Raw genomic sequence first — 6,833 nt, 5'->3', positions numbered from 1 at the left:
TTTCCCACAAACAAAACACTTCGCCAATCTTGTTGCGGCTCTCTTGACATTAGCACATCTTGCATGTACCCACTTTCCACATTCACATATTCAATTTCTTTTCATTGAAAGAAATCGGAAAGCACAAAAAGTAAAATAAAAAAATGGGGTTGGGCCCTTTGTGAATTTACATATTCAATTTATTTTCACCAATAAAAGTGTTTTGTTTTAAAAAAAGCAAAATAGCATTTCAGATAGTTTAATTATCATTTCAATTTTAACATTTACAATACTATAATTATAAATATCCTTGACTAGTGATGTTGCGAGCAGGAAAAACCTGTCCTGTACTTTTAGCAGAAACGTTCTTCTGTATTTACTTTTCCTGAATATATGCACAATTGCACATGAAATTGCTCTTATCTTCAAATACCTTATAAGCCTGGCATATCACATGTTGTACGGTACAAAACAAAAATCATTCTTAACACAAGGGACCTGTTTATTCATGCCACTAACCTAGGCTACCATACCCTAAAAACTTTAATTAACTTGAATACCTGCATAAAATTATGAAAGCTTTGCCTTGGAATGAAACAATGTTGAATAAAAATAATTGAACACCTAATCCTCAAAACGCTTCACACTGCTTTAGTTTACAAATTCCGTACAATCACAATGTTTTCACCTTGGTTGACAGAACAAGTAATGTTGCCAGATAAAACATAAAAATAGTGAAAAACAATAATGTTACCAGATGGCCAAATCTGAATGGAAATTAATAATTTCTACAGTTTTGGTTTTATCCTCAGATTTTATCTGCGCGGTACCGGGCGGCAAAGCAGGGCAAAGTTAAAACAGTCAAAATTTTGTGTGGTACGATGGTATGACCGCGTCGTGACCGATAATGTTCCATTGCCAGTATTGGAGTGGGTATACAAGTCTCCCCCCCACCCCCCTTGGCAACTCATGACAAAGACTGGACTCAACCAAACATATAGGGTGAAACTACTTTACCTTTGCCTTTGCTTTACTGTTCACACACTTCAATCCACATGTTTTGGTCAATTCCTCTTTATCATGAGTTGCCAAGGGTGGGGGGAGGGCTTGTATACCAGCTCCCTAGTATTTTTTTTATTAGAAATTGTTAACACTTTTGGCTTTCATTCCGAGCAAAGATGTAGCTAAGAAATGATAGACCTGTGTTTGCGGTTACTTACACTTGTGTTGTTTTCTAAACTGGTGAGAAAGTCTATTGAAATGAACCACATTTCCATGTCGATGCAGTGAAAATATACACAATGTTATAGGTCTGCTTGACGATAGAGGGCCCAAAATTATTCTGGCCCCGGGGCCCACAAAGGGTTTAACACAGCACTAGTTTCAAGGAACCATTAATAAAATCTGCTAGTTCAAATTCAAATGTAGCCTATATTTTGCTAGTGTTTCCTGTATGAAATTGAAATGAGCTCAATTGCCAATCTGTTAGAGAGATTTTTCATCCAATAATTTTTGTAATAAGTATAAAAGTGTTCATACTGTTAGAAAGTTGTAGGTAAATTGGCTAAATTAATATTTATGAAGTTATAGTTTTGCTTGAACTATATTTTAGCCCATATTTCATCATTCGCAGAGACTACATGGCATTGCTTTGAAAGCGATTACCAACAGGGGCCCCTAAACTTAGCTGTGCCTCGGGCCCCCGTGAGCCTTAATCAGGCCCTGATCATAGTCGATGTTTGAATGTTGTAACTTATCAATCATGCTGCAAATTCGAAAACTTTCACGAACCCCTAGAAAACGCTTCGTGGACCACTTAAGGAAGCGGACCACCAGTTGAGAACCGCTGCTCTATAGTAGCAGCTTGTTGTGAAAAAATAAAAATGGAAATTTTTAAAAAATGACGTCAACAAAGAACCTGATTGTAATAAACCCATTATGATAATGAAGCACAAAGAGGAAACACAGCGCTGTCGACTATTTCAATATTTCCCCGGTCGACTTCCAGTGCGCAAAGGATTGACATCGAACCTGATTCAATGTCAGTTCACCATGATGTCGATATTGATAGCAATCCTACATATTTATTACCACCTCCATATACATTGTAGATATGTCCAGATATCTTGAACATTCTTTTTAAGTGAGAACACTCTTCTAATTTCCAGATACTATGGCGAGTCATAACCTGGAAGATAAAAATCAGTACAGAAAAGTGAGGAGATTGGAGGCTGAAAGTGACACGGATAGAAATGCTGAAGTGAATCAATATAAACAGCAAGTCGTTGTAAGATAAATGAAAAATTTTACTTTCAAATTTATTTACTCAATTTAATTTATTTATTCTTTCAAATTTTTTAATTTATAATCAATGGTAACATCGGTTGCAGTAGTTGGAGCTTGGAGATCATCAACCACCACCAAACCGTTGTTCTCTAAATTAAGAAGAGAGTCAGCGTTTCTTTGGTAATGAGACCAGTCAGGGGTGGCCAATCAGTCTAGTGGTTCTTACAATATAGAAGGACGCTACCTTCGTGACTCGTTCTCAAGCTTCGCTGTAGTTGTTTTAAGGAATTGCTTTTTGTCGTTGTAAAAATTGCATTCGTACATTTCACAGAGGACACACTGAAACAATTTTACTGTTTTTTTTTAACTGACTAATTTTTGAAGTGTTAGTATACTTAAGTCGTTCAAAGTTAGCTTTAGGCTACTACCCTTATTTCAAACATTGATTGGTACAGCTCGGAGCCAAATCACTTAAACCAAAATTTTAGGTTTTTAGAACGTATAATTCACCTGTATTTCATTTTTCAAACTTGTACTTTTCAGGAACTGTCACTAACATCTGCCAGTGGTTTGTCTTCTGAAACATCAGTTCATATCGGACAAGCTAAAAACACCATACTTAAAGCTGAAACAGTTGTTCAGAATCCAACGTATAACTTCACCCTCAATCAAAATTACCCTGAGCCAGGTAAGATGATTTTTGTGCTAACAATTGCTTTGCAAGGAAGATCTTTTATTTTATGGGTCTATGTTGCTATAGGCCAGGGCTACTCAACTGGCGGACCACGGTCCGAATCCAGACCTTCTGAGTGCTGAAGGTGGACCTCGGGCTTCTGGAAGAATAACCTCATTGCCACATTATAGGGCTTCTTTAAGCAGATTTCCATTAGGGAAAAGCAATTTTTTGTGATTATCCAAGGAGCTGGGGGCTTCGCCCCGAGACCCCCCAGCGCTTTGCCGTCTTCTCTGATGTACGATCCACACAGCTATATTACAAAGAAGCACAATACATTTTTTCTTTTTTTATTTCTTTGTTTGTGTCCGACAAAAATCCAAGTCGTATCACATAGCATACTATACCTAAAAAGTGTTTCGGTGCTCGTAGCCTTAATTTTGTTTAATTTTCGTGGTTGCATATGAAATATTCACCGGACCGCAAAAATATTCAACTTGTCGAAATGGACCTTTGCTAACATTAGTTGAGTAGCCCTGCTATAGGCTATAGCCTATTAATCGGAGATTCATAGAAATACAGTACGAGTTGTTTAACTACCAGACAAGCTAAGGATATTTTATGCAAAAGTGCTGCCAGATTTAGAGGAATTATTGTTTACAATAGTGGTAATCTAAAACTTGTTTATAAACAACTATTCTAAAACTATATTTATGGCAGTACTTCAGAACGAAGATAATAGTTAAAAAAACACGTCATTTACAAGTCCTCCTATGGCTACAAAGTTCAATGTGTGACTGACAGGCGCGGTCGCAACGCTTATTATCGAACTTTCAAACATTTTTTCAAAAATAATCTTTCGTGTGCATAAAACGTATTATTTGAAACATTATTACAGATTTCAATCCTTAAACGTGAAGCTTTATATTTCTGAGCTGTATTTCAAGGGTTCTTAAGCTTTTTCTCTTTAAATGCAACTTAGTGATATATTTTCTAAACCTGTAAGTTTTATTTAATTTAAATTTTGTACATAAATTCACATTCTCATTGCAAGGTAACAAGCTACAAATCGCTTTAAACCAATTTTGTGGAAGATTAAAACTAAAATTTAAAAAAATATGTGGCAGGAATTCACCCTTCACCTGTCAAATAGTCAACCAAAGTCTAAAGTGTCTAATTGGTCATCCGGGAATTCCATGAATTCCTGGTATTCACGAGCACAACTTTTTGCTAGTTTCTCCTTCAAAACGTTATTTTTCTTTGTTTTTTTAATGGCGTTTCCAAAATGAACTACATAAAACCTAACAACAGTGATCGTTCTCGGATTTCAGCAGATTATTTTTAAAAGCATAAATTCGAAAATTTAACATTACAAATAAATATATTTTCACGCGAGTAAGTTTAATCTTATATTATATTTTTTCATTAACCTTTTCATTGACGGATTTTATGCACCCTAAATAATTGCCCACGTAGGCCTAATTAATTAGTACATTAATTAAAATTGTTCTCCAAATTTTGTCTTATAAAACAATCCCGTGTCTGAGTTTAAAAGTGGCTTGGATCCCCTTTTTGTATGTGAGATTTTTAAAGTCGCAACTTGATGTGCCTATTGGGGATGGCCCATTTTTGGTTGATGTTTCAATTGTTTGCTCCTTTCATGTGGTGCCTAGTGGAGAGACAACTGCAGGTGCAGAATTTTAGCTCCATATCTTAATTTTTAAGGGGTCTTCAATTTGATCTGAAATTTAGGCAGTTTTTACCAAAAAAGGGAACTTTTTGAGCTACTTGGTTACCCCTCTACATTTAATTTTTTTACTTTGATCAATATCTGATCATTTATTTTTTTTGATTAATTTCTGTGAGCACTGAAGCATGAAATTAAAACAAAATTGAAATATGTTTTAAAATTATTAAAGAGACTGAGTTTTCCACTTCTAAGTATGGAATTTGATCAACTTGTTGCTAAAGCATCATAATGTGCAAGGTTGGATTAATATAAACCTGCACACCATTGTGTTATTGGAATCGCCCTCTCTAAGGCTACTTGCTGTATCCACCCCTGGCTCCAATCAAACACCGGGACATGACATGAGCACAAGCACTTGCTGTAATTACAAACGTACTGTGCACATAATTTTTACATTGATTCAAGTGGTTTAACACTGATAAAGAGCAAAATAAAGCATTTCAACCTTCTTGTTGTAGCGAAGCATAGTGAGGTGATGTATTCTTAGGTACAGTATCTTCTCCACAATGTTATCTTACCTTTGTTGCTGTGCGGTTAATCGCTCAAATAACTGATGACATTCTATGTTTGTCTGTGCAGTTTTGACCAAACAGTCTGTCAAAGTTGCTCAATGTAACACGCTTTGTGTTAATGACAGACGACTTGTGGTATTACGATCAGGATTGAAAAATTAAACTTGATTTCAGTCTGTTTCATCACATCACAATCGCTTTGCCGTTCTCAACATTTATTCACAGTAGGCTATTCGATTTTTGGGCCGAAAACGTCACACAATTCAATAATGGTTAAGCAGGTTACTGGTAAACGTTGCTGTTTACAAGATACCTGTGTATCTGATGACAAATCAATTCGTTCTGTTGAATCAGAATTGATCTCACGGTGGAAGAATTCAATCGTGAATATTAGTATTATTTATCTGTTTTACTTATTATTGCCATAAATAGCAGTTGGTGACTATTTATAATTGGCGACTATATTTACCAGTAGCCAACTGTGATGTTTCTGTTTTGTTATTGTGGTTCATCGGCTAACACAATGTTGGTTGGGGGCAGGTTAAATTGCACTGCATTGAAATTTCCTCACTGTCTGTCAATGCCCATACTTAGATGAACCACTGAATGGCAGTGGCAAGATTATGCAAGTCGACTTTTACACGAGAGAATAAAAATGTCAACAATTTTCAGAAAAAAAACATGAGGTCTGCCTACAAAATACTCGAATATGTACGGTACAAAATTAAGATGTATTAGCAACAAGTTGATCAAATTCCATACTTAGAAGTTGAAAACGCCGTCTGTTTTAATAATTTTAAAACCTATTTCGATTTTTTTTTAATTTCAGTCTTGAGTGATCACAGAAATTCTCTATTTTCAAAGGATCATAATTATATTGACCATATTTTTTTCAATTAGTAGGCTACTATGAAAACTGAGCTCTACAGCGATATAAAATTTCATTAAAATCCGTGACTATGGTGACAAAATGGAAAAGTTTTGGATGATTTCACAAAGAATGACCCATTTGCTTTTTTAATTTGATTATTTGAATTATTTGAAAGACAGAGCTTCAAATGAACCTTTGGTGGAAGATATTAGCTTACCTTGATTGTAAGCGACGCTGAAAAAGTTAAAACCAAACTTAATTTCATCATCGCATTGTCGCCTATTTCATTCCAGGCATCAGTTTAACCCAAGCCAGATCATGGCATCAAGCCATCGATGTTTTCATTCGTTAAACTCATGCCATCAAATTCGATAAGCGAACATTAATCGTCAAAGTAATATTTCGTCTACTCACAGGACCAGCACAGCAGCAACTGACTCATCAGTACAGCCGACAGTGTCCTACAACGATCTACAATATACCAGAGCAAAGTAAAGTTCCATCTGGAGATGAAGGTTTGTGCTGTTTATGTTTAATAAAAATAGTGCAATTGTTAAAGTGTGAGAGCATTGAGTTTAATAAAAAACTAGAGATTAAGATATAAAATTTCGCCTTCTCAGGAAGTAAAACATTTTTATTTCCAACAGTTCTGTTCTTAAACATGGTACTTTGGTAAAATTGCTAAAGTTTCTTTAATTTACAATTAACAAAATGATAGAGCTTCGGCAGAGAGTTTGTCTTGTTGAACCATAGGCATACGAA

The sequence above is a fragment of the Aplidium turbinatum genome, chromosome 6 (assembly GCF_918807975.1).
Source record: "Aplidium turbinatum chromosome 6, kaAplTurb1.1, whole genome shotgun sequence".
Taxonomy (NCBI): domain Eukaryota; kingdom Metazoa; phylum Chordata; class Ascidiacea; order Aplousobranchia; family Polyclinidae; genus Aplidium; species Aplidium turbinatum.
The sequence above is the reverse complement of the archived record's forward strand: the minus strand, read 5'-3'. Positions refer to the sequence as shown.